The 27,699-nt window shown below is 38.9% G+C and overlaps 1 long non-coding RNA gene across 1 annotated transcript in view; it reads left to right on the top strand.

Annotated features, from left to right (window-relative positions):
* The first annotated feature begins 1,857 nt into the window (after nt 1–1,857).
* LOC128589637 (uncharacterized) overlaps nt 1,858–27,699 on the top strand; it is a 77,324-nt gene continuing 51,482 nt past the window's right edge. The window contains exons 1-2 of the long non-coding RNA XR_008381114.1: nt 1,858–1,909; nt 10,897–11,036. This is a non-coding gene — a long non-coding RNA (uncharacterized LOC128589637). The remainder of the gene's footprint in view (nt 1,910–10,896; nt 11,037–27,699) is intronic.

Genomic DNA, 27,699 nt, shown 5'->3' with positions numbered 1-27,699 from the left:
TTATGCTAAGGCTGATTAATTACTGTCATCATCATTTTATAGCTAGCCAAATAAAAACACAGAGAATAAAAGCAACAAGTTGCTAGATGATTGAAAGATTCAAAGGGATAAACTCCTTTCCTATAAATAATTGCAGTAGGAGTGAATATTTTACCCAACCTGGGTCAGCCAGGGGTCCTTCCATGAGAATGGGGGTGGGGGAGGGGAGAGAGAGAAGCCAGAGAGGGAAGAGAACTCTTGAGGAGTCCTAAGTTCAGGACTCTGACTTTGGGTCCCTAAGATGGACTAACGTCTGTGATAGAGCTTGGGGCACATGTTGGATTTTTTTTTATTGAAATGCAGTGCTTGAAAACGAATAAAGAATTTATTCAATATAACTCTGATGAAAATAGGGCTCCCGCTTGATCCAGAGTTTGTAAGAACCATAAAGAAACATATAAAAGGCAATCTAAAAGGAATTCTAATCTTATCCTTGGTTTCTTAAGTATCAATTCATAGCCCGTAGGAACTATTTTTAAAAACCCACTTTCATCTGCTTCCTAATTCCCCATTCCTATTTTGGAAGAACTCACATGACGAATTAAAAAATTCTCTCTTACACTCTAACATGCATGGATTTATGTCTCATTGTTCTCCCTGTTTTATTCCTTCTTATCATTACCTTCATTGCCCATCACAAACATCTGGGAACTTGGGAAAGCAGTGTAGAGGAAATACAAGTTTTAAGAGAACCTAGGAATATTTACATCTTAAATATGACACCAAACATATATGTTAATAAACTTTTCTTTTTTGCCTAAACTTGTTTGAGTTGGTTTCTATCATTTCTAACAAAGGGCTCTAAGTGAGATGTTAATGGAGATAAATGGTGGAAGTGAGGTGAGAACTCTGGCCTTTTAACTTAAAATCCATTGTTTGTTTTTTACACGCTGTGGCTATGTCTATGTTGACTTCTACTGATAAGAGAGTTGAAGATCAAACTCTGGGTACTTCAAGAACATTTTTGTATTTCTTATTAGTTTGTGAGCTCCATGATGGAGGGCATGTGTCTTACTCATGTCTATATTTTTTGTGCCTAGAACATTACTGACATTTAGAAAACTATTAATGCTAAAAAAATTGGTTAATCAAGGGAAGAATGAATGAAGCCTCCATCTTCAGTTATTTAAGAAAATAAGGAAATGTAATCTTATTTACATTTGTGAAGTATCTTTACAGAAAAATAATAGATAAATATAAACCGCATAATTACCATTGTCACACATTAAATCTATGGTGCCTTTTAGGATAAAATATTAAATTTCTGATAATTTTTTCATTGTAGCACATGTTCCCCTTCCCCTTTTGGTTGGCTTATATCTCAAGGGAAACTTTTCCAATTAACCATGATTTCTGTCGAAAGCTCTTTACTCAAAAAGGGCAATAAGTCTTATCTTCTAGTTAAGGCTTTTGTGTTACATGTTAATCCAAAGGGAGGGGAGCTAATTTTGCTAATCAGAAACAGCTCTCGTTACAGAAATGTGGGATGGAATATGGACATGGGGAAGAACTGATGAAACAATATTTTAAGCATATGTTTTCTACACATGTTGCAATGAATCTACAATTTGTGTTATGATGAGTACAAATCATCTCGTGATACTCATGTAGGGTGAAAACCTGACGAGTGTGTTGCATCATAGTGAGAATAGCATTGGGCTGTGGAAAAGCCTCGACCCTTAGCTCTTATAACCCAGTAACATTTGTAACAGAGTCTATTTAACCTTAATGCCCCTGTCTTAGATTCCCAAAGGACTTGAGTATTTTTTTCCCCAAGGACTCAAGCCTCCTTACTTCTCTTCCTTACTGTCTTTAGATCTTGGATTCAGAAGGAGGTGTACGTGTTATTCCCAGGGAAGAGTGGGTCATGGTAAGTGTCCCTTCCTCCTTGATTTCTCAAACTGGGCGGAGCTGTCAGTCTGCAGCAGAGAGTGCACTGCAATGAAACTCAGCTCTGCTGCTTCCTGGTTTTGTGACCTTCTGCAAGTTAATCAATTCTTCTGATCCTAAACTTCAACTGTAAAGGAAGAATAACAGCCGCTTTACAGTTTTATTATTAAATCCTGTCATATGTTAACATTGGTACACAGTAGACTTACAAAAACAGTGCTTTCCTCTTTTCCTCCTTGGTATCTCTCCTTTGCTCAAGTTTTCCTCTCCATGACTATGACTTTATGATGCCTTCTGAGATTCCTTTGGCTCTCGTGAAGAATTGCAGAGGCTGCAGAGGCTTATCTCTGGCCTGCACCTGTGCCTCTAGGAGGACCAGGACCCTACATTTTGGTGAGCTTGCAGGGGAAATTGTCAAACTCAGAAAATCTCTAGCTACATGGCTAACTGAAGCTCTTTAACACCGAGTTATAAGCAAATGGCTGCCATTTTCATGCCTATCCTACTTTTCTTGTATACGGAACTCATACAGCACTCATCATAAAATCATGAATTACAATAGGAGATGATACAGTAATTGAGTAAAAAAAATCATTTTTAAAATACTTTAAAAATTTAGACTTGCATGCTAAGATAATTTGCTCAAACCCAGATAAATTTGCAATAGCAAGTGCATTTTGAACAAATGCAAATTTTGCATTCTGTCAAAAAACTTTAGATCATTTACATGTAGGAGAAAATTGTTTTATTTTTGGCTATGGCTTGTTACATCTGCTAAAATATAAGTAGAAAGTTCTAAACCAGGCACAATGGCTCATGCTTGTAATCCTAGCACTCTGGGAGGCCAATTGGTGGACTGCTTGAGCTCAGGAGTTTGAGACCAGCCTGAGTGTGGGTTAAACTGTCCCACATAAGCCACGCAAGGCAAGTTTGTAGAGGGTTAAAAATGGCTTTTGCTAACACAGAGGCAAAAGGAGAGCTGGGCTCCCCCTGAGGCATATGCAGAGCCTGTTTGTTCGGAGGTAAAAATCTGGACAGTTTCTCTGATGTCGTGCTCCCGTTAAGCCCAGGTGGTCAGGGACTAACAATCTCTCCGGTCATGCAACACCTGAGCAAGCTCAATGCTCTAAGAACAGCTGGGCATTGTGGTAGCAGCCTATAGTCCCAGTACTCGGGAGGCTAAGGCAAGAGGATCACTTAAGCCCAAGAATTTGAGGTTGCTGTAAGCTTTGATGCCACGGCATAGCACTCTACCCTGGGCAACCAAAAACTACGTTAACTAGTGTGATGAAAATGTGTCAAACGATCTATGAACCAAGTGTATGGTGCCCCATGATCATACTAATGTACACAGCTATGATTTAATAAAAAAAAAAAAGAAAAGTTCTAAACATTAATTTGAATTTGAATTACTATCCATTCTGTGATTCTTTGTAAAAGAGGATGGTTGTCAAAATAAAGCCACTCTTGACTGCTGTGGTATATATTTTTTCCTTTGTTATCTTCTTTCAGCCTTGGACAACAAAGTCAAATGTCTCAGTTTTCCCAGAATGATCCCATTCAGAGCACATTTTTCTGTGTAATTATTAATTCAGCTCCTTTCATTCCTAAAGGTAGTTTAGATAATGAAATTGTTTGGATACATTAACCTTGGGAGCATTACATTTGATATTTTACCTTTGGAATTTCAAAAGTTAACTTGTCTCAGTTTTACCCTTAGCATATGGCTTCTGTGGATAGAAGTCAGAAATCAGAGGGTTCATGACTGGGTGCGGCAGCTCACACCTACAATCTGAGTACTATGGGAGGCTGAGGCAGGTGAATCCCTTGAGCTCAGGAGTTCAGAGACCACTCTGAGCAAGAGACTATCTCTACTAAAAATAGAAAAACTATCTGGGTGTTGTGATGGGTGCCTATAGTCCCAGCTACTTGGGAGGCTGAGGCAGGAGGATTGCTCAAGCTCAAGAGTTTGAGGCTGCTGTAAGCTATGATGACACCATGGCCATGGCAGTCTACCCAGGATGACTGAGTGAGACTGTTTCAAACAAAAAAAAAAAAAAAGAAAGAAAAAGGAAGGAAGAAAAGAAGGAAGGAAGAAAATTTGGAGGGTTCATGAACTTAGAAAAAAATTATGCTTTTATGATATCTAGCTCTAACTATCCTTCAATTATGAATGTAGGTAACAAGCAACAGTATGCCTGTGACTTTGATATAAAAAAAAAGACATAGATATTTTCATATTACATTACAGATGTTCTGTATAATGCAAAAATATCATTCCTATTTATTGTTACTCCTAAAGCAGAAACATCACTTGAAATCACAAACTTTATGACTAGATATGGTAGTGTTGCTGGGCAGCTATTCATCAACTCTGCTTTTACCAGATACGAAGTCACATATTCTCACAGTGGCATCCCAGCCACTTATGCTGCTTTACAATATTTCCTACCTACAATTATTTATTGATCAATATGAGTCATTTTTATTGTGTCTTAAAATTTTGCAGAACTAGATAGTTTAAATAAGAGTTCTTAACTGCTGTCTGTAAGGCAAGGAGGGCCTTTTGAACACAGCACACAGGTTTTAATGTCACCAGATAGATTCTCTTGGAAATATACAATCTTTCTTGCCTACGCTGCTAATATGGAACATCCTTGTTAACTATCAACGCTGGAGGGATGCTTTACTCCATGACCATGAGATACAAAATTCTCTGTCAATTTCTAGAAGAAATTTGCAAACATCTGGAAACATTCCAAAAGGCTTTACAAGTTATTTTACTCAATGGCATCAAAGTTGAACCATGAACCATTGTTTCTTTTTCTTTTTGATATAAAGTGCATTAAGATAATGATCGTCCTAAAGAGGCACTTATTAGTCTAAGGCAGAAAAACTACATAATTGGAGTTTAACTTAAAAAAAAGGAGAATTCAGACATTTCTTGACAAAAGCTGTTCCTGTGTTTTAAAGTAGGTATGAAAGCTTTAATCCATTTGCATAAATTTATCTTTGCAAATCAAGATTTTCAACATCTGTAACAAATACTACATAATAACAAAAAACTGAAATCAGTTTTTATCCAACATAGTATACATTTAGCTTTTTCAAAGATCTTAAACAACATCCTCCCCACTGAAAAGTCTTTAAAAAATAAAAGTATCTTAAATTTGCCTATTTTTTAAATGTACTTTCTTATTTAACACACTAATAAGAAATCACATTGTATTATTGTACACATTTGTTTTCAAAACTATTATGATAACTATATTTTGTTCTAAGTAGTTTCTTCTGTAAAACTATATATTTTTATTTTATATATATTTAAGAACATTGTTCTGAAAGGGATCTGTAAACTTTACCATATTGCCAACAGGGCCTATGACACACACACAAGTTAAAGACACTGGCTTTGAACCTACATCTCAGAGTAGAAACTTCCAAGAGGCATAATGGGTATAAGTTTTCATTTATTTACCAAACAGAATTTTATGTCTTAGATGTGGAAAAGATTTTGATGGAGCACTTACCATACAGCTTCATATATGCATCATTTCAGCAAATGGTTAGAAACAGTAAGTACTACAGAGAAATGTCGGTAAAGATCTCTGGATAGTGAGAAGAAAGAGATCTTCGGAACAGCTTTGGATCTATTTGGAACAGCCAGAAATGTGGAAGAAGTGTGTTTCTACTGGTTTTGATAGAATGGGGTATTATTGTTTTCCAGAGAAACAGAACCAATAGGATACAAACATACATACACACACACACACACACACACATTGTGAGGAGTTGGCTCATATGATTGTGGAGACTGAGAAATCTCATGATCTACCATATTTAAGCTGGAAACCTAAGAAAGCCAGTGATATAAATTCTAGTCCAAAGGAAGGAGAAAATAGATGTCCCAGCTCAAACACATGGTAGGAAGTAAAAAGGGCAAATATCTCCTTTTTCCACTTTTTCTTCCATATGCAGAACCTCAAGGAATTGGATGATGGCCCCCAACACACACACACACACACACACACACACACAAACGAAGATAATCTGTTTTACTGAGTACATGGATTCAAATGATAGTCTCATCTGGAAACACCCTGCTTGTGTCTGCCTTTCCCCCTCAATTCCTATGTTGAAATCTAACCCTTAGGTGATGATATTAAGAGCTGGGGGACTTTTGGGAGGTGATTGGGTCACAAGGGCAGAGTCCTCATGAATGAGCTTTGTGCCCTTATAAAGGAGGTCCTAGCAGCTCATTAATTTCTCCTGTCACATGAGGACATGGCAAGAAGGTGATGTTGATGGTGAAGTGTGCACTTACCAGATGCTGAATCTGCCAGTGCTTTGATGTTGGACTTCCCAGCCTCCAGAGTGGTGAGGAATAAATTTCTGTTGGTTATACATTACCCACTCTGTGGTATTTTGTTATAGCACCCCACATGGACTAATACGCACCCTCACAGACATACAGAAATATAATGTTTAATCTGGGCACTCCTTGGCCCTAGTTAATTTGACACATAAAATTAACCATGACAAATGCATAAGATCTGAATATTTTTTTTTATTTTTATTTTTTTCCTTCTTTAGTCTTTTTATTTTTTATTTTTTCTTTCTTTTTTTTTATTGTTGGGGATTCATCGAGGGTACAATAAGCTAGGTTACACTGATTGCAATTGTTAGGTAAAGTTCCTCTTGCAATCATGTCTTGCCCCCATAAAGTGTGACACACGCCAAGGCCCCACCCCCCTCCCTCCATCCCTCTTTCTGCTCCCCCCCATAACCTTAATTGTCATTAATTGTCCTCATATCAAAATTGAGTACATGGGATTCATGCTTCTCCATTCTTGTGATGCTTTACTAAGAATAATGTCATGGATGTGGTGAGAAGGGAACACTTTTACACTGCTGGTGGGACTGAAAACTAGTACAACCTTTCTGGAAGGAAGTATGGAGAAACCTCAAAGAACTCAAGCTAGACCTCCCATAAGATCTGAATATTTTTAGGGAGGAAAATTTACACTCAGTTTGTCATTCGAACCACCTCTGAGCTACCCTTAATTTCCCCTTCTTCTTGCATCTGTGATCAATCTTGTCACGTATGCCTTCCTTCCATTGTCTTACGACCATCTCCTCACATTCATGCCCCACGAGGCTGCCTAGCTTTAGATTTATAACCAGGACTACTGGAGCAGTGCTGTACCTGACCCTCCATCTCCTTTCTCACAGCCACATCTCTTCCACACAGGCTATGCCAATTACAATGACAATAATTGTTTGCATGAGTGCAGTGGTAATGATAAGAAATTTTGCTTGAGTTATAATATTATATACATAACCCCCCACATCAAAATGTTGACTATTCATATGTTAATATAATATGCATGTTAAATCAAAAAGGATGCTGTGGAGCAATAGTTATCAATCTTGGCAACACATACCATTGAGCTATTATGATCTACAGATCTATTTTGAAGTCCTCAATACATACTATTGAGCTATTATGACTTACAGAGCTATTTGAAGTCCTCAACACATACTATTGAGCTATTACGACCTACAGAGCTATTTGAAGCCTTGCCCACAGTGATTCTCATTTCATTTCCAATCAGACCCAGCTCCTGAACTACCATCCTCTATTCCTGTCCACCTTGCTAATGTTGACATTTATCACATTGATCTTGTAACCTTTCAAACTACTGTTAGCTCCTCTAATAACCATGATAGTCCCTTTGCATTGGATGCACTTTTCCACAACTCCTATCTATATTTTTAAGATTCAGTTCACTGCTTCTAGGAAGAATTTTTGGTCAACTCCAGGTAACCCTGTCTACTCTCCCCTTTCAAGCTATATGTTCTTGTATCCTAGCAATGATTGTGCATCTTTCTTTTCATGTGGTTTTCTCTTTCCCACGTTAGTGATGATGTTGGAAAGGAAGACATTTTCCTCATGTCATTTTCATAAAGATATTTTCAACAGCCTTAATAGCTTGCAGGCACAGCTACTATTTTGTGGAAATATAACACTTAAACTGGAGTAAACATTAGCCTTTTTTTTTTCTGAGTTTGCTTATATAGTACCTTATTTATCGATCCCATTTTATATTAGTATAAGTCTTTAAAAATAAGGTCTTGTTTCTCTGTTACAGATATATTTGTAATAAAATGTCTAAGAACTCAAATGGGAATTTTGAAAAATGCATTCTTCTCATTAATTATTTTAACCCCTCCCCCACCTTGGAATCATTACAAATATGGCATGAGAAAGTTTTTATCAAAGTAGAATGAAGCCCAGAATGAAGCCCAATCTTTTATTTCGCTTGAGAGTTTCACATCAACATAAACTGGAGAAGTGGCAGCTGTTATTTTTACAGAAGTGGTAGAATTCCCTGGCAGATGGGACTGGCTCAGCCACAGACCCCTTGGAGGCTGAGGGAGTAGTACATTCTGAGCTCACATTTGCAATTCTGGGCAAAATTTGCAAAATGGCTTCTCAGCAAGGAGTCTATATTTGCATACTCAAATTAGATCAGTACAAATATGAATGCCACCAACCTGGTTTCCATGTCAAATCATTACCCTCCGGCAACACCGATCTATCCATCTTGATTATTTATTATAACCTCTAGCTTTGAAAATTTAACCTTAAATTTTATACTATGCTATTCTTCCTATTTCTTCATGACTTTCAAATCATCAATCATAGTCTAGAGAAAATTAAGTTCCCACTGCATTCTTTTATATACCCTGAAGGATATAGATCCCCTCAAATAATTAGGCTCTAAAGAAAGACTAAACTCAAAAATAAAGAAAACATTTTAAAATGGATTTATTTCCCAAATAAAATATCTTGCTGAACCTTTCTTTATCTCGGTCTTATCACTATAAGGTTTTGTAGTAAAGTAATAACAACAAATCACGATTATGTAAGAATTCCTCCCTTTCTATGTGCTACTTTAAAAATATAGTCAAAAGGCGACTTGCATTAGAATCAAATGCATATTCTTGTTTCATCCTTAATGAGAAAACTTACACTTCTAATAAGCACCCCAGGTGATTTCTGGGAAACATAAAGTTTGAGGACTACCAAACCACTCTATATTGTTTTGAAATTACACACTCCAGATAAAATGGCTCTGTGAATTCTCCTTTCCATAGTCTGCTGGGTGCAACTGTAGCACTGCTGGCATTTGTACTTTTCATGCTGGGCTGGCCATATTTGTCCCTCAGGGTCTAATACTGATAGACAAGAAATTTAGCTTCCTGTGCCCATAGAACAGAATCCAATTATTGTAAACCCCATAACTGACTGTTTTTCTTTGTGTTATTTCTTTTGCATTTTATGTTTTAAACTTCAAATCTTAGGCTCTTAAAATGGAGTTATGCTCTTGCTTACTTGGCAATAAGGATTTTTTTAGAAACAGCATGAACTTAAAAAAAAAAAAGCCCATATAAGCCTCTGCTTAGCATTTTTTTTTTTTGTTTGGTTGGTTTTTTTTATGAGACAGGGTCTCCTTCTGTTGTCCTGGCTACAGTGCAGTGGCATCATCATGACTCATCATTGTAACCTCCAACTCCTGGGCTCAAACAATACTCTTGTCTCAGCCTCCTGAGTGACTGGGACTACAGGTGCCCACGACCATGCCCAGCTAATTTTTCTACTTTTTTGTAGAGATGGTGTCTTGCTCTTGCTCAGGCTGTTTTTGAACTCCTGAGCTTAAACAATCCACCCATCTCCGTGTCCCACAGTGCTAGGATTATAGCATGAGCCACCTCCCCGGCCAGCTTAGTGTTTCAGTATCTGTTCAGTCCCTACCCTAGATTCAGTTAGATGACTTTCAGATAATAATGGCAAATGCTTATAAAAATTATGATGATTGTCTTGTATATAAATCATTATTCTCATTTTGATCATTTTAATTAACTCCTCTCTTTAATCCCAAATATATGCTCATTATATATTTATCAAAAGTTTAATTTATCATCATTGCCAAGTAGTTTGTAAGAACTGCCAAAAGCCTATGGAGTGTTTAGATAACCACAACTTTATAAATATTTCTCTCTTCCTTTTACATATTCTCATAAGAAAAGACTCTTTATAGTTTTAGGATTACATACATTCTCTGAAGAGAAACCAGAGCACAGTTACCCTGCAAAAAGACCACTCAATAACAATTTTAACATTTCCTGCCACAACCCTGAGCCTGTGGTAATTTTTAAACATTGTATAAAATGACACACATTCCATATATGAGGTGTGATTAAAACATAAGACAAGTCGCACATGAAAATGGTTCTCATTACTTTATAATCACACCTCATACATAATCTCAGGCAATCAGTCATGGAATATAATTTTTAAAACCCTCACCCTCTTGCCCACCTACCTCTAATCCACTTCCCCTCTGGCCACCCCAAGGTGAGAGAAAGTAGATTGCCATCTAAAGACATCTGGTTTGGAATACAGGGGAGCAATCCAACATCCTCAGGCGGGGTGTCAGCAGGGATCTGCCACCACTGAAAACTCAGCACTTATGTGATCTTGAAATTACTTCTGGCTGCTCCACATAGGGCTGCTCTAGGCAAAATCGTGCAGGGAGCAAGGTCTGGTTTCTGCACTTCATCTGCCCATGGTTTCCAGAGCTGTTCTGCGTTTCCTATGCCTGAGAGTCTTCTTCTGTGGCTTGTGTTCACAGGCAGTTCTGAATTAGTCTTTCTTTTCTCAGTTCCTACTGATCAGCTGTATCTATCACATGTCCTCTCCCACCGTTTGATTCGTTTCAACTCATAAGCACTTATGCTGAGGATGTTTGTGCTCCCGGCTTCTGTCTGAGACTGTTGCTTCAGAAGCAACAGACCACCCTACAGACCACCCTTCCCAGCAACAGACCACCCTACAGGGTGTAGTTCTCTATGAGAAAGAACGCCCTCCTTTCCAAATTTATGAACTTTGTCATTCTTCAGGTGACATGATCAGTGACAAGGCTGGGATCCATGGAGAATGCCAGTTTCTCCCAGTGTGACTGGAAGTCGATCTGATCACTGATGGCTGCACCAGCCCATTGACAACTCAGCTGATTCTCTGCTTGCTGGGAGGAATTCTGGTAAGTTCCCTTGGAGGTAAGAACTCCTGCTTTAAGGATGAAAATCTTGGGAGACCATTTCTTTTTACCCCTCCCCTTCATTTCTTCCTGGTTTCTTCCCAGTCTCTGTCCCAGTTCCCTCCATCTGAACCCCAGAAGGAATGTCTTTGCCAATCCTGAATTTAGGGTGAGGGCTTCCCAGTCTTCTCAGTTCCCTCCATCCAGACCCCAGAAAGGACCATCCCTTTTGACCCCAGGTTTAGGAGGAGCCTTCCTAGTCCAGCTGGACTCATCTGATCCATAGAGCTTTGCGAGGACCCTCATGCTAATGGCACTCAACACAACACTTTCATAAGGGGCATGCAGTTATAGGAAAGCTTACTTCTAAGAGGTCTGATAGACCTCTGTCTTAGGTCTATTAGACAATCTCTGATGCTGCCTTAGTGACTCCCGCAGCTCACATGTTTAAGAACTATGGAAAAATTGTAAATGTTTGAGATCCTAGATAAAGCTAACCTGGGATGATTCAAAACTTTGCTAGTCACAGTGAGGTTTTTTTTGTTTTTTTTTTTTTTTTTTTTACCTATTTAGATTGATTTATCTGTAAGCTCAATAAAAAAAATGTTATTAAACTCCCCCAAAGCAATGTAGATCATTCTATAATTAGTATTTCAAGTCCTCTAAAAGAAGAGTCTCTTCTAGCCTCCCTTAAGGGGAATAATTTCAAATTAAACAAAGAAATTTCATAAACTAGAAAAACCTGGAGAAAAACAGCACATGTGAAAAATTTAGAGTTGACTCTTCTTCCTTGTTCCCCTCTTACTCTTCCTGCTATCTCAAGCCCTCCTCTTCCCACAGCCCCTAGGACCCCCTCCCCAGACCCTCTCAGCAGGTGTGTCCCTGCCAGCCCCTTTCAGGATTATGGGAGATGATGATGAAGCCACCAGCTCAGAGTTTGTTTCCTGGGAAAAATGTGAATTTCTGACTCTCACAAAGGACTTTCTCAGTCCCAGATAAACTCCTTAGATTTCGGTCAATTTAACTTGCTAGTTACCACCTACGAGCCTGGATATCCAGATCTCTACCATTCGGGATTCCACGGAGCTGCTGGGCCCCATGGCCTTGAGTGGCCCTCATCAGCTTGCTGGTTTGGCCAGCCTCTTGGAAGGAGGGCTGGGGGTGAAGCAGGCCTGTATGCGTGGTGGCGCCCCGAGTGCAGCAGCTTCAGGCAGGCATCTAGACCCCTTGATGCCCAGGTCAGACCAGTGTGTCTGCTTCTTTAGTGAGCACCTTAGGCATACTGAAAGGGGTGCCAGGAATAGGATTAAACTCTGGCAAGGCCTGTCCACGGGCACCTTTGGAGAAGCTGTTGGGGGGCTGCTCCAGGGAAATTTGAGGGACATTTCTTGTACTGGGGCTGGGCCTCTGGGAGAGCTGGAAGTTGCTGTCCCTGACGAGACTGTGAAGTATGGGGAATGCTTGCTTCTTTGCACATTTGCATAGAGAAGAAGCATGTTGAACATCAGAGAGGTGTCTTTGTAACAGGGTGCTTTACAGAGGCTTTGCACGGTGGTCCCATGGTGTTTCTCTCTTTTTGGGAGTCTGAGATTCAAACCTACCTGTCTAAGTTGGCCTCCTTGTAAAATTCTATGGTGAATTCCAGTGACTCTTGTATGTTGCCCCCACGTCTGTTTTTGGTCATCCTCTAGCACCCTCAAACTCCTTTTTTAAAGGGGTGTGAATTTTCTTTCTTAGTCTTTCTGTTTTTGGTCTTCCTCTAGCACATTCAAACTCCCTTGTTTCTTTTTTAAATTTTTAAATTTTATTTATTTATTTTTGAGACAGATTCTCACTTTGTTGCCTCTGGTAGAGTGCTGTGGCATCGTAGCTCACGGCAACCTCAGACTGTTGGGCTCCAGTGATTCTCTTGTCCCAGCCTCCTGAGTAGCTGGGACTGCAGAAGCCCACCACACACTCAGCTATTTTTAGAGACAGGGTCTCGCTCGGGCTCAGGCTGGTCTCGAACCTGTGAGCGCAGGCAATCCACCTGTCTCGGCCTCCCAGAGTGCTAGGATTACAGGTGTGAGCCACTGCGCCTGGCCTCAAATCCCGCTTTTTAAGGGGGCTTGAATTTTCTTTCTCTCTCTGTGCTTTGAGACATGGATTGCTACCCTGCACAGGTTGGGGGTCTTGGATGGTGCTTGGGCAGGTTGCAGGACTGCAGCCAACAGCAGGCTGACTCCTTGGGCTGAGCCACCTGTGGGTAGTGGGCCCTGAGTGATGATGCACGGTGTTCCCTCAGCTCCAGTCAGGGCATGGCAGCTGTAGAGTGCCACTCAGGGGGCGGCAGCAACACCGTTGAGATGGCAAGATGGTAGTGGGAGGTGCTGAGGGATAGTGAGAGCCTGCAAAGCTTGGGTAATCCCAGGAGGTGTGTGAGGGGGAGGCTGGCGGGTACATGACACCCAGTCACATTGTGAACAACAGCAGCTGTCCTCCTTGCTTTCCCCCTGGTCTGGCACAGGTAATAGGGAGCTGGTGGCAGTGGAGGCGACCCCTTTGTAGCCTGGGTACTCTGGGGCTGAGAACACAGATTGGTGTCTGTTACTGTGACCTGGGACAGCAAAGTTGTTGGAACCCTACTGTGCCCACTCTGTAGTGCGATGCTGCTGCCCAGTCTCCAAGTAGCTCCCCAATCAGCTCCGAGGCCTGTTGTGGTGGAGAGCCTCTGGCAGCTCAGATTTACGTGTTTGCTGGGGTTGTGGATCCCCAGGATCTCTTCCATAACCCTTCCTCTGCGGTGGATACCCTCCTCAGGTACCTTGCAGTCTTGTGCTATAGATCATCCTGCCTCTTTCTCTCTTGGTTTTGGAGTCTCCATCACATCTGATGATTCACAGTGCTCCCTTGGAGGCAGTTCTTCTACAGGTGAACCTCTCCCCACAGCCGTTGATCCTTTCCTGGAGCTCAGGCTGCACCTAGTCTGCCGTCTTGGCCCCTCCCCACCACCCCTCAATTGTGTCTTTAACATGACAATTCTAAGACTTGTCATCTGCTGACAATTATTGGTTTACTTTGATTCCTCTCAAAAAGTGATTTATAATTGGCTTTTTCTTCTTCAAGAAAATTCATGGAAAAGACTTTGATAAGTACTCTTGGATACAAATTTCTGATTGGACTAGGTAAAAACTTCCAGGGAGCTAATTAAAAAGCTGATATACTCATGAAGATTACTAACCCAATATCAAACAAAACAAGAATTAATTACGTGACACTGCATCAACAAAGGACTAAAATAATGTTTTTTCTTTCTTAAAGCTTTTATTTCCAAATAATTGTAGATTTACAGAAAAGTTAGGAAGTAGTATAGAGAGTTCCCATGTGCTTCCATCCAGCTTTACCTAGCATCGTACACAGTCTTGTACATCTGTGAAAACTAAGAAATTGACAGTGGTGCAATACTCTTAACTACAGACTTTGAGAGAAGAGAAAGAAAAATTATGTTTAAAAAAAAATACCTATAACACATCTACTATCAATTTCTAGCCCTGACCTTTGTTTTTGAGGTTTTTTTTTTTATTGTTGGGGATTCATTGAGGGTACAATAAGCCAGGTTACACTGATTGCAATTGTTAGGTAAAGTCCCTCTTGCAATCATGTCTTGCCCCCATAAAGTGTGACACACACCAAGGCTTTGGCTACAACAAATCTTTAAAGAAAAATCAGGTTATGATTTTCTTCACGATGTTTTTAGTTGACTCCCTAATGAATATGCTTCCTTTTTTCTGTTCAGACACAAATTCTCTGGAATTGTCATATTATTGTTATTTATTTCTCTCTGTTTTACTTCTTCTGAGAAAATCATGGTATTCTGATGACTAGAGATGATTCAACAAAACCTGTGACTCTTCCTAATCTGGAATCCCACCAGGTCTGATCTGTTTCCATTCTCAGTGCCCTGCTGCTGAAACTATACAGACACCCTCCCGAGGGCCAGGGGTGATTGCAGAAGTGGGCATTGAGATTGTAGGGCTAATTTTCAGGAATAGAATTAGTTCAGATCCTCCAAACCAAGGACAGGCCAAAATCTCTGGCATAATAGAGGATTTTGCCTCCTGGGCCATTATGTGATCCCTTTCCATCTATCCCAATCATGGAAAAATTACTGTTTCCCATAGACTTAAAAATAATTACTGAGAGGTTATCAAGATATCAAGTGATATATGCCTCCTGGTATAATTGTTCCCAGTTACAGAGTTTGTGCAAGTAGAGATAATAAGAAATTCAGGCTGGGTGCGATGGCTCACACCTGTAATCCTAGCACTGTGGGAGGCTGAGGTGGGTGGACTGCTTGAGCTCAGGAATTTGAGACCAGCCTGAGCAAGAGCAAAACCCCCATCTCTAAAAAATAGCTGGGTGCTGTGGAAGGCGCCTGTAGTCCCACCTACAATAGAGGCTGAGGTAAGAGAATTGCTTTGAGTCCAAGAGTTTGAGGTTGCTGTAAGCTGTGATGCCACGGCACTCTATGGAGGGTGACAAAGTAAGACTCTGTCTCAAAAAAAAAAAGAAAAAGAAAAAGAAAAAGAAATTCATTGGCCACCGTAGGACAGATTACTAAAGATACTGCAAAAAGCATTGTGGCATACCCAGTCTCTAAATTTCTTAGGTCATGTGGTTTTAACAAAATGATTATGTCTTATATAGCTAATTGCTACAAACCTGCATCTAAAATTGAGATTACAATAGGTTAGTGCTTACGAATATTTTATAACTTTGCTTTTGGCTTCTGGTTTGGGGCTTTGTTGCTTAACAGGTTTTAAAGGGTAAATGAGTGCCTGCCCACCTCCTTCCCCATCTGGCCTAGAATACTTAGTTGGCTCTAAGTCCCTTGGCCATAAGGGTCCCACTGAAGCCCTGGATGGACCCAAGGCAGGTAATCACACCACCCTGGCCATGATAGGATAAAATGAAAGCTTAGCCATTGATGTTGCCTCTGGCATAGATCTGCCAAGAGGGGGAAATGGGAAATAAAAACAAAATCTTAAACCCCCACAACTGAATGAACAGACCTACTCCTGGCCAAGGGGACCACAGAGAAACTTTAAAACTGAGTTCGCAGCCATGGCAGGATGGGAGGTCAGACATACTTTGTCACACTTTAACCCCATTAGGCTTTCTTCCCTAAGACTAACTAGAACCAGCCTTTGGAATGACTTTCGCCACCCCTGATTTCAGTGAAAGCTGCTCCTCCCTTGCAGGGTTTCAGCACTACAACAGACCAGCATTCTTTCCTGATAAGAGACCACCAAACATGGCATGGTTCTGGTCAATCGACAGAGAATGTTCAGTGAGTTTCCATGTTCTCTCCTTCATCTTTTGATGTCAGAGGGCCAAAAACTCCACCGTAGATCATTCTAATGCTGCCATTTTTCTGACCATGAATCCCATGAAGTAGTACAAAGCTCATTTGTGCACTTTTATGTGTTTTCTTTCATAAATATTCATGAATCCTCCTATACGCTGTTAAATATGTATATTCGGCCCACCTGCTCAGCATAATTCTTTCTCCCCTAGCCTTTGCGTGTGTGTATGAAGTGTACGCTCAAACCTATTGCTTCCCAGCCTGTCAAAATCGCCACCCTGCAGGCTGAACCCCATGAGAAATAAAGATTGCTTTTCCAAAGAAATAAAGAATGCTGAGCAGCTATTATACGCCAGGTGCTGTGCTTCATGCTATGGGTACAAAGATTAAATCCATGACTTATTTTCATGGAGTTTGTGGTTTAGCTGGATGAGACAAACTAATAAATTTAATTACATAAAGTTAAGACATATGTTTGTTTTGGCTAATTGATGTATTCTAAGAACTAAAACAGAGTGAATAGCAGAGGCTCCATTAAATATGTGCTAATGAAATAAAAATATGCTAAGTTCTAAGCCAGGTGTCTACACTGGCTGCTGTGGGGATGAGATGATTCAAGAAACATATCTGAAAAAGAGGATGCCTGAGCTCAGTCTGAAAAGGATGAATAAGTTATTCAGAATATGAAAGGCAGAGAAGGTATTTTGGACAAAGGCAAGCATAGGAACATGGCACGGGAATTTTACGTAACACATCATATACAAGGACAGTTTAACGATTGGATTTTATAAGACTTTGAGCAAGGAGTGGTAGGAGGCTCCTTGAGATGGAGATATATAGGGGCAAGGTTATGTAGTATCTTATTTACCATGCTATGAAGTCTGTATTTTGTTCATTGTCATAGTTGCATTTTTTGTAAATCTCTTGATTATAAGTTAAGAAATAGATTGGAGGAGGGATAAGTGTAGAGGCAGAGTGCACATATAGGAGGCTATTGCAAGTGATGAAGCTTTTGGTGATAAAGATAGTGACCTTGAGCTAGCTTTAAAGAGACAGGTAGCTAATCTGAGATATTACCCTTATTCATGTATTATCAAGACTTTATGTGTCAAAACCTTTTCTTTCAGGAAAAATAATGAACATTCCCTTAACTTTAGTTGCCAGAAAGCTCAGTATTGATTGTCTACTAAATCCTGTACAGGTTGGTTAGAATTGGCTATTCTAGTAGTAAAACTATTCAATTACCCTCTGTAGTTTCGATATGCATTTTATTTTATTTTATTTTTTTGAGACAGAGCCTCAAGCTGTCGCCCTGGTAGAGTACCGTGGCATCACAGCTCATAGCAACCTCCAACTCCTGGGCTCAAGCGATTCATCTTTAATACTTCTTTCTTAGACTTGTCTAGTCTGCTATTAACCTTGTGGAATAAATTCTTTATTTCTGGCATTATAAGTTTCAGTTTTACCTTTTCCACTTTGTTCTATTTTGTAATTATCACTTGTTTGCAGAAATGTCAGGTTCTGTGTTCATTCATGTTTTAATTTTCTCCACATATTCTTAATATATTCTGGTTTGGGTGCTAATTCCAAAATGATTTTCTGTGGGTCAGCTTCTAATTTTTTTTAAATCTTGAGTTGAAGTCACATTTTCCTGCTTCTTCACATAGCTTTTATTTTTCCCCCTCTATGACCAACATAATGTGGAAAAATAACAGTAGAGGTAGAAGTAAATACTATTTATTTTTAGCAAAGGGTGTGTTTTTTCCTCTGAAGGACCCTTACTCTGGCTTTCCTGGGTTCAACTGCCAGGTTTGGAAAGTAGGTAGAGCAGAAAGTCTAATCTGTAATTGACTTATTTCTAGGTTTATGGTAGCTTTCATTAGTTCAGCTTAATTCTGTCTTCAAATGTTTTGAGGGAAGGATTAGTATTTTCCTGTTGGCACGGCTTGAGATATGAGAATCTAGTGATCTTTACCTGCCATACAGAACAGCCACCAGCTTTTTCAGTCTCTGGGGGAGTTCTCTTAATCCTGTATCCCTGTTCTTGGCTTTTTATGGCTCAAGAAATATCTTTTCACCTTGCTATTCTGTCCTTATTCTTTGATGGACTTTGGATTCAGCCAAGAGGATTTTATGTACTGAAGGGGGATTTTACTCAGCTCTCCTGTCTGCCCATGGTGAGCCACTGCCTTGTACTCAGTGAAGGTTCAGTACTACCCTGAGCTTTCTGACCTTGCACTCCACACTCACCGGTGGTTCCCTTGCTCTTGCATAATCCTCAGTATACCATACAAGTATCTCTCCCAATCCTCCTCTTCTACCCCAGCCTTCCATATCACACCCAAAGCAAGTGAATATACAGTTATCTCCTGGCTAGGGTTTCTCAGGCATCTTGTCTGTACCGTCAGCCCACGTATAACCATCCACAACTTGCTGAAGGTTGGGTTAGCTTTTCTACACTCCTGTCAGTGGCAGCTTCACTCTGCCTAATGTCGTTCTACCAGGGATAAAAGCAGTCGTGGGTCTTCCTTCTCTTACAAGAATTGTTCCTTTGGGGAATTTAGTTCACTTGAGTTTCTTTAAGTTCATTTGTGTTCATTCCTCAGCTTTTTGATAATTTCTAAAACAACTTAAGTTTTTAGCTTATCCAACTTGTTCTTGTTCTTGCTGTTACTGTGAGAATAGTAATTATTTGAGGCTTTCTATACCCTAACAAGACACAGAAGTACCTTAATTTTTGCATTCTTCTTATTAAAAACATTTCTTTTATCATTAAGCACGAGAAATCTTTTTGAAAGTGGCTTCGTTCCATTAGCAGGAGAGTTAAATGTGTACACTGTTAGGTTGGTGGGTTCAGATCTATTATTTAGGTGTGGGGAATTGGGAAGACTGCCTTGGGCCCAGGATTTTGTAGTCATCTGAGTAATAAAGCAGGGAGGTGGGAGATGGAGAAGAAAGCTTAAGGACATGGTTCTGCTAGCTCATACCCGTGGTTGTGCTTACACATACATGTAAGGAAATACTTCCTTCCAAGTTACAAGTAAATGAGTTTGCACTCTGAGTTCAATTTCCTACAGAGGAGGAACAGCTATACCATGCTGCCCCAGCTCTTGTACTATCCTCTTGGAGTCACCCCCTTGTAACTGCTGCCACTGTGATGGTCTTAGAGCACTGCTCCCTCACTTAATAATCTAGAACTACTGCTGAAAAATGAATTGTGGCAGATTTGTATTGCATAAACCTAGCTAAGTTGGAATTGCATTTCCCAGAAGCCCCTTCCTTGCATACGTCTGAGTTAGGGGGCCATAAAAGACCACTCACACAAGATTGGAAAGGTGAAGAGGTAGTCATATTCTTTTTATGTCTGGAAGGTCAATCCAGAGGCACCAGGTGCTTCTGCTGCTCAAGCCCATTATCATTTATCTTCTGGCTCATTTTTCTGGCCGGCACACGAAAAGCCTGCAGCTCTTTTTGTTCCTGCTGGATCCTTTTTGGTTTCTCTGACTGCACCACATGCATGGTTAACTCTGTGAGGACATTGTGACAACAAAATTGAAGCTTAGAGGCAGTGAGAAGCCAGCAGGGTCTGGTTGGTCTCCGTGGGCTCCACTGGGTCTTTGTTCTCTTTCACTTCATATCCATCTTCCCTACCCAACTTCCTGTCCTGCTTACTTCAGCGTTCACAACACCAGATGCAGAGCCAACAGCTTCACGTAGATGGTTTAACGAGATCCCACAATTACCTGTGATCAAATCCCTGTAATAAGTCTCTTATGATATATACGTATATATCTTAGTCGTTTTGTTCTCTGATACATGAGTCTTCCCTTCACACCTGTAGTCCAGCTGAAATGAGGCTCAACAGTTAAGCAAAATTTTACCCATATTGGGGAATAATAAAAGAGATTGAAAACTAGAGAAATATTAATCCAGACAATGTGATCAATTTTTCTATCCTTTTTTTCCCAGCTTCAATTTTCCCTGCACAACCACCTCCCCCAAAACTCATTTCATAGACTTTCTTTATTCCCTTCTACCTCGATTATTATTAACTACCTTGGTTATTAACTACTTGGATTTATCAGGTTTAGGCCAAGATAAGGAAGGCAAGAAAGCAGGCTTGAATCTTTCTTTCTGCCTGCGTAAGACCTGTTCCCATGGTCCTCAACTCCTCCTAAAGGTCTATTTTCTTCCCCATGTGACATCAGGCGTTCCAGTACTCTTCCAAAGAAGAATGGACATGAACTAAAACTTAGAGAATTTGACAGGATAACAAAAGCAATGCAAAACATCCACATTCAAAGAGAACAATCTACACATTGAGTAACAAATTTTCTTTGCCACAGACATGCTGTCAGTATTATGTACAGTCCATTACCAAGGCAAATTATATGAACCTGATCTTCTTGCTTTCTCGGGAGGGATGACATCCTCACTCATGTGTGATTTCTTTCTGCCCTTGATGTTTGTTTTAACCTAGCTTTGCTGGTGTAAAATTGTTGTTAATCGGGAAGAACAAGATGGGATTTCCCAGGCTTTGCACCCCCTCCATTGATAGAAGCTTTTGTAGGGGAGATGTTTGGGGTTGAAACAACCTGTGGTTCTCCCATTGTCATACTATGTACACAATGGCCTATTCCCGTCATGGCTTTGGGAGGCCTCGCATACTTTGATGTTTTATATTTTCTCCCAAGCTCAGTTACATTTAGTTCTTGCAGAAGGTAAGATATTAACAACATCCACAATTCAGGTAGATGTCAAAGAAGTTAAGATGTGTTGGGCTGGAATAGTAGCAGTGAAAGGGGTTGACAATGAGCATTGGTTGGCTGATCTATGGTGTCTGCCTCAAAGACTATATATAAAAAAGACTTTTAATATATATAGTCTCTATATATACATATATGGGGATGTTAGCCCTTTTATGATATATGGTACAAATATTTTCTTTGCTTTTTTTAAGATTTCAGATTAATCTGGGGGCACATATGACTAGGTTACATAGTGTGCTTTTGTAAAGTTATAGTCTAAGTTGTAGCTGTATCCTTCATCCAGGAAGTGTGCCATGTGCAATGTACTCTTTGGGTGGGAAGTTACCCAAACCCTTTCCCCCCTCCTGCTACCTGAATTTAATGGAGTCTTTCTCTCACGTGAGCATGTAGTTGTTAATTTACTATTTCCAATTTAGTACTGAGTACTTGTCCATTCTTATAATACTTTGCTTAGGAGAATGTTCTCCAAATCCATTTGTACAAAAGATACAAATTCTCTATCTTTTTATGGCTGAATAGTATTCCATGGTATACATATACCACAATTTATTAATCCATTCATGTATTGAAGGGCACTTGGGTTGTTTCCACATCTTTGTGATTGTGAACCAGGCTGCTATAAACATTCTAGTACAAATGTCCTTATGGAAAAATGTCTTTTTTTCCTTTTGAGTATATATCTAGTAATGGGATTAGAGGATCAAATGATAGGTCTACTTTTAGTTCTCTGAGAAATCTTCATACTTCTTTCCATAAAGGCTGGACTAGGTTGCAGTCCCACTAATAGTGCATGAGTGTTCCCTTCTCTCCACACCCAGGCCAGCATCTGTTGCTGTGGAAACTTGTGATATGTCACATTCTCACTGGGGTTGGGTGATATGTCACAATGGTTTTTATTTGAATTTTTCTGATGATTAGGGATGCTAAGAATTTTTCACGTGTTCATTGGCCATTTGTCTGTCTTCCTGAGAAAGGTTTCTGTTCATGTCCCTTGCCCAGTTTTTCATGGGATTGTTTACCCTTTTCTTGTTGATTTGCTCGAGTTCTTTGTAGATTCTAGATTAGCCCTTCGTTGGATTCGTAGCATGCAAATATCCTCTCCCAATCTGTAGGTTGTGTCTTTGCTTTGTTGATTGCGTTCAGCTGTGCAGAAAATTTTTAACTTGATCAGGTTCCATTTATCAATTTTTGTTGTTGCTCCTATTGCCAGCAGAATCTTTTTCATAAATTCTTTCCCAAGGCTGATAAGATTAAGAGTTTCTCCCCCACACTTTCTTTCTTTTTTTTTTTTAAATAACAATAATGTTTAAGATAGAGACTAGAAACAAAAACCTCATAAAGAACGAATGAAGATAAATACATTCGGAAAAGAAATTAGATGATTGCTGCAATGAAATATTGAGCAATAATAATGCAAAAAAGTAACATTCACATTGTCAGATAACAGTATGTCTATCATAGAATGCTTTGACTCTGAGGTTCAGTTAAATTTTTTTTTCAAAGTCTCAAAAAATAGAGAATATTTATTTTTATAACTAAAAATAGAAGATAATTTCAAAAAACAGATCATGCCAAATCTTATACACAATAGAAAAAGAAGAAATACTTCAAAATCATTCTACTTCATCTGGATATACCTGATACTAAAATTGGAAAAAATATATTATTATAAAGGGAAATTACAAACATATTTCACTTATAAATGAGGATGCAATATCCTAAACAACATATTAATAAGTTGAATTAAAAATTATTGTTCAAATAATGTACTTTGGTCAAAATTAAATCCAATTTATGTGAGAATTAGTCACTATTTTCTTTTCTTTTCTTTTTTCTCTCCTCCCCCCCCACCCCCACGCTTTCTTCTAGGGTTTTATAGCTTTGTGTTTTAGATTTATTTATTTTTTGAGACAAGGCCTCAGTCAGTCACCCTGGGTAGAGTGCCATAGCATCGTAGCTCACAGCAACCTGAAACTCTTCGGCTCAAATGATCCTTTTACCTCAGCCCTCTGGGTAGGTGGGACTACAGATGCCCACCACCATGGCTGATTAGAGTCTCTATTTTTATTAGAGTTGGGTTCTTGCTCTTGCATAGGCTGGTCTCCAACTCCTGAGCTCAGGTGATCGATCCACCTGCCTCAGCCTCCCAGGGTGCTAGGATTACAGGTATGAGTCAATGTACCCACCTTGTGTCTTAAAGTTAAATCTTTTATCCATCATGAGTTAATTTTTGTAAGTGGTGAGAGGTGCAGGTCCAGTTTCCAATATTTACATGTGACTAACGAGTGCTCCTAGCACCTTTACTGAATAGGGATTCTTTTCTCCAGTGTACACGTTTGTTTGCTTTGTCAATGATCAGATAGAAATGTGAGGCTGGGTTCACCTCTAGAGTCTCTGTTCTGTTCCATAAATCTATGTCTTTATTTTTGCCAATACCATGCTGTTTTGATCACTGTAGATTTGTAGTAAAATCTGAAGTCTGGTCAAGCGATGCCTCCAGATTTGTTTTTATTTTATGGAATTGTGTTGGCTATTTGGGTTTCTTTCCAATTCTACGCAAAACATAGAACTACTTTTCCAAGATCTCAAAGACTGTATTTGTTTTTCTACACCATTAATTATATCCTCAATGTGCAACATGGTGCCTGACACAGGTGCTTGAAAACTATTTTTATTTTTTGAGGGGACGAGTATCACTCTGTTACTCAAGCTGGAGTGATGTGGTGTCAGCCTAGCTCATGGCAACCTCAAACTCCTGGGTTCAAGTGATTCTCCTGCCTCAAACTCCTGAGAAACTGAGACTAAAGTTGCCCACCACAACGCCCAGGTAATTTTTTTATATTTAGTGGAGACAGGGTCTTGCTCTTGCTTACGCTGGTCTCAAAACTCTTGAGCTCAAGTGATCTCTTGTGTTGGTCTTCAAAAACTTTTATTAAATGAATGAATTAATGAAGATGTGAAATGCACTGAAATGTATCTTGCTTAAAGTCACATGTCTAGTAGAAACTGAGCCTGGGTGCAAACTGCTGCCCAACATCTTAATCATGACTATTGGCAAGGAAATGATTGGTTTGTTTGATTTTGTAGACCTGCCACCCTTCCCTACAGAGGCAGAACTGCACGGGGGCTGTCAGCAGGAAGCTGTGGTGTAAGGGAGAAGGCCTAAACTTTACTGTGGTACTTCTGTTTCTCCGCTTCAGTTCCATGAACTCCTGAATAGAGTTTCACATGTTTGTGGCCGTTCAACAGCAAAATTTTCCCTCAAAATGTGTTACTCTAGATCTGTGGTTCTAAGTGGTGTTAACAGGATGCAAAACCTTTAAAAACGTTTGTCACCCATCACACACTGTAAGCAAACAGCTGTGTTATTAAAGCAAATATTTTTTCAATGTCATGAATTTTGGATAAATATTATTATGGATTTAAATGTATTTTATTCAAACAAGGAAACATCAATGGTTGATTTTTGTTCGCTATACACTTCCAAAACAAATTTTAAAATCCTGACTCACTTCCAAATAACAATTACAGTGTTTTCAGAATCACTGAGCACAAAGGAAATCATTATCTTGAAAATCCTTCTGCCTTAAGTTTTGTTTTGTTTTTCCTCTTACACATGTCCTTAAGCTAGGGCCAAACAGTTTTGCATTTTTTTCTTTAGCTGACTCTGATTTTCATATTCTCTTTTTGGAAATTTCCAATGGGGATTCTACATTACTCTGTCATGATTTTTAAAAATTCACATCAAAAAAGGAAAAAGCAACTTTTGAAAAATTTAATGCAATTTAAATCAAAGTAAATTATTTTAAAGATTTTGCTAACATTTTTGCTAGTTTCTGTAGTGGATAAAAAAGAAAAGAAGACACAGTCCCAGTCCTTTAAGGAATACTTTTGGCCAGTCTGTATGCATACTCTTATGGATAGCTGTTCAGTTGGGTGATTTTGGAAAATCTACAAGGGAAAAAAATAACTGAGAATATAATTATGGTCTTTGAGTAAAAGCATAAATATCAGGGATAAGACTGAATTTGTTAAAAAGAATGATCACACTTGGATGGAATTGGAGACCATTCTCCTAAGTAACTAGTTGATCAACACCTAAATGCTCTTATGAAAGAAAATATCAGTGAGCTCCAAGTCAGGAGGAAGAGGAGAAAGGGATGGGTAATTTCCCACTCAGTGGATACCTTGCACACTTTCTGGGGAAAGGACACACTATAACTCTCATTTTAAATATACAAAACCAATGATGTAATCAAAATGTATGTGCCCCATAATATTCTGAAATAAAAAAATAATTTACAAATATAAAAAAAGAATGGTAACAGAAGGTATGATAGCTAATAATAATGATTAAGCTCTCTCTTATGTGCTAGGCCCTGGGCTAAGGAGTCACTATTAGTATCTCCACTTTACAGATGAGGAAAGTAAGATCTGATACTAAACAATTGACTACCTGACCACTTTCTGTCTCAGAATTAGTTCTGGATGCAGAATGGCAGACAGACAAATTGGTAAATCTAGACACAACTGGCAGTGGGTCCCAGAACCAAAAAAGGAGAGAGGAACCAAGACTGAAGAGCGAGAGTCTTGATATGCTTGAATCTTTGTGGTCGGCCAATATGAGAATACAACAATGCTGAAATCAGTGCTGGAAAAGTTAACGGAGTAGTACTTGGCATAAGCCACGACAGTACTTACGTGTGAATGTTATTTTTCACTGTAGAACCTGATTTGGATGTAGATTTCTGCCTATAGAAAGGGCAAAACAAATCATTCTAATTGTTTTGAAAATAAATGTCATAAAGCGGCGGAAAATTGAAAGAAAAAAAGAGAAACAAATGTTAAGTTCACTTCCTTCTAAAATTAGGTCATTCTAAACCCTGGGCATAAGCAAAAAAGATGACAAAAATCAACATTCAAAATTACTTTTAAAATGTAGGCCATTTCCTTCTCCCCTATGCCATAAACTTCCTTTTTTTTTTTTTTGAAGCCAATATCAGTTTATTGGAAAAGACTAATAGGATAGAGAGGAACAGGAAGAAAGTGCCAATGACGAATTAAAAAGGGAAAATAACTAAAGAGATAATATTTTGCAATATTTTGCAAAATAATTAATATTTTAAATTAATGCAAATAGTGAGAGAAATACAGTTACTGATTAAATGAATAAATTCTTAAGAACACATAAAATCCAAAAATTGGTGCAAGAAAAAGTAAATTTTTAAGAAATTCAAATGTTAGAATGGTAGTCAAAGACTTTCCGTCCCTAAAATCATTACTTCAGTGGGTTTACAAGTGAGTTGTATTAAACTTTTAAAGAACAATTGATTAACACGACATAGCATACGTGGTCTTTTAAAAAGTAGGAAAGAGATGTAAAATCTGCCCAGCTCATTTCATCAGACTGATGCTGTCTTGATCTAAGATCAGGTTAGAGTATTTACAAGAAAAGATAATTCTAGGTCCATTTCAACTATCCCTGAATATTAAAAAGTCATTTTGTGTTTTTTATTTTTATATTTTAAATTAATATTTTAATTGACAGATTATAATTGTATACATTAGTGAGATACAATGAAATGTTTTGAGATATATAATATACATGAACTGTAGAATGATTAAATCAGGTTGACTAACTTATCCATTGCCTCTAAGACATACTTTTAAAAAGTGCTTCATTGCTTTAAGAAACTGGATGGTACCAAACTACTAAGAACGTTTGGGAAAGGGATTACTACTAACAATTATTACTATAATAAAGGATAACCTTAATAAAGCACTTAAGGAGTGTTAAGGATGATGCTAATTACTTTACATGGATTATCTCAATTATTCTTCACAACATCTTATAAATATGAAATTAAGACTTAGGGAAGTTAACAAAGTAATGCCCAAGAATAATAAAAACAGTAACTAGGGGGGCTGGAATTAGATTCAGCAGCCTGAGGTAGAGATATAATCAAATTCATATCATTCAACAAATATTTAATTGATGCCTATTGTTTACAATGCAGGGAGTTCAGTTTTTCTTCTTTTTTACTTTTAGTTTAGTTTCTATCCAGGGATATTTAATGACAGAATTTTATCTTATTTTGTTTTGGTCATTTAGGCTAATTTTCCAGTTACACCAAAAGGTGGCAGTTTGAGTCTCTCATATCGATTCTCTGAAGGTACAACCTAGCTAGGCCTCTGTACATGGTCAAACTTTATGAAAAATGAAATGCTTGAGATAGCCCAATATCTAGGTGCTTTCCTACTTGAATCTCTAGGTTATATAAACTGAGGAAAAACGAATTTACCAGGTGTACCACCAGGTACAAAACATTGCATGTTTTTGTTAATAGAATTCTAAAAATGTAGCACCGAGTAAGTGACAGATCCTCCTGTTACCGGAATTTCTTTCTTCAATAGGTCCTTGGTCTCAGGGATTCAAAAATGAACCCACAGACCACAGATCAGTGGTAAGACAGGATTTATTAGCTAGAAAGGAATACAGAAGGAGTAAAAAGTACCAGAGCTTGTGGCAAAGGGAAAGACCCAACAGGAAGTC

This window comes from Nycticebus coucang, chromosome 1, assembly GCF_027406575.1.
Source record: "Nycticebus coucang isolate mNycCou1 chromosome 1, mNycCou1.pri, whole genome shotgun sequence".
Taxonomy (NCBI): Eukaryota; Metazoa; Chordata; class Mammalia; order Primates; family Lorisidae; genus Nycticebus; species Nycticebus coucang.
Note: the sequence above shows the minus strand (reverse complement) of the source record. Positions and strands in the feature narration are given on the sequence as shown.